This window comes from Artibeus jamaicensis, unplaced genomic scaffold, assembly GCF_021234435.1.
Source record: "Artibeus jamaicensis isolate MK-2021 breed Jamaican fruit bat unplaced genomic scaffold, CSHL_Jam_final contig_426, whole genome shotgun sequence".
NCBI lineage: Eukaryota > Metazoa > Chordata > Mammalia > Chiroptera > Phyllostomidae > Artibeus > Artibeus jamaicensis.
Window position 1 is genome coordinate 7,369,146 of NW_026521826.1, and position 1,589 is coordinate 7,370,734.

At 40.8% G+C, this 1,589-nt stretch overlaps 1 pseudogene; it reads left to right on the plus strand.

The window, feature by feature from the left end:
- The first annotated feature begins 975 nt into the window (after window positions 1-975).
- On the plus strand, window positions 976-1,589 carry LOC119052965 (exosome complex component CSL4-like; annotated as a pseudogene).

Sequence of the window (1,589 nt, forward strand, 5' to 3'; positions counted from 1 at the left end):
ATGCAAACACTGAAAGCACATTGTAAGCTACTGGGAAACCTCAAAGATGAAATGGTCTCAAGGAGTCATGAGTTTGTCTGTTTGCTTTTAAAGAAAACAAGCAAACACCACTCAATACAACTGAAAAGCAGCTGATAACTGATTCATAAGTGCAAAAGAGTCCACAGGTCCAGAGCATCAGGGAACAATGGAAAGATCAGGGGGAGGAGATTGGGGAGACTTCCTGCAGCCTGTTAAATTTGAATCTCAGCTCCTTTGCTAATTCTGGAACATAAAAACCTCTCTCAACCTCTTCTGCTTCATAGGTGTTATCTGTTAATACAATACTGATTCACTTATCTTATAGGCTTGCCATTAGAATTATAAGAGGGAACACATAAAAAAAGAGACTGGCATGAAATAAATCTCAAAATGCTAGCTGATTAGAGACCAACTGCATGGCTGTGTGGAAGGCATTCCATATTTCTGTGATTCAATTGCTCCAAATAGAACATTAGGTGAAGGGACTAGGTAGTATCCCAAACAACTTCTAATAGTAAACTGCCTTGATTCCTATGAACTTCAGATAAACGTATTCACCCTACACCACGAGGAACTAGAAAAAGGTGAAAAAAAAACTAAGCCTAGAGTTAGTAGAAGAATGAAAAACATAAAGATTATAACATAAATTAAATAATAGAGAACGAGAAAGCAAAAATATCAATAAAAGTAAGATTTGGTGTTTTGAAGATCAACAAAACTGACAAACCTTTTAGCTAAATACCTAAGAAAAAAGAAGAGGTCTAAAAATAAATAATAAAATAACAAAACATTACTCTGATGCAGCAGAGTATTAAAATATGTAATGAAGAGCATCTTCTTAAAGGCAGAAGGGAAATTTGGGGATGATGAACAGGCTGCCACCAAAGGAAAAGAAACTATTGCAATGTTCTAGAGAGAAATGACACTGTCTGGGGACTTGGGATAGTGGCAGTCATGGCGCCACCCATGAGGTACTGCATCCCCAGCCTACATCTGTGTAACTTGGAGAGGGCTGCCCAGACAGAGGCATATACACCTGGCACTGCTACATCTTTTCATGGCTTGCTGGCTGCATGAAAAAGACCAGCAAGAATAATGTGTGTCCTGTCATGTCTGTGTTAAGAGAAACGAAGTTCCAATCAATGCCAATTGTGGGAGCTATTGGAACCTATAAGATCTCTAGCGTCGATTCACTCACTGCCAAAGTACATGTCTTGTATGTAGGGTCCCCACCACTTAACTCTTTTTGAGGGACTATCCAGAAGAAAGATGTCCGAGCTACTGAAAAGGACAAGGCTAAGATTTAAGAGCTTTTGCCCAGGTGACACTGTTTTGGCCAAAGTGACCTCCCTAGATGATGCACGCAGTCCAACTACTTCCTGACCACTGCCGAAAATGAACCAGGGGTGGCGGCGGCCCTCAGTGGGTCAGGTATCCACATGGTTCTCATCAGCTGGTGTGAGATGCAATGCCCTAAAAACCACACTAACGAATACCAGAAAATGAAAGAGTATAGCTCGAATTCTTGCAGGCCTAAGAAGCCACATTTTACCCCAAGGAAGGGGTGA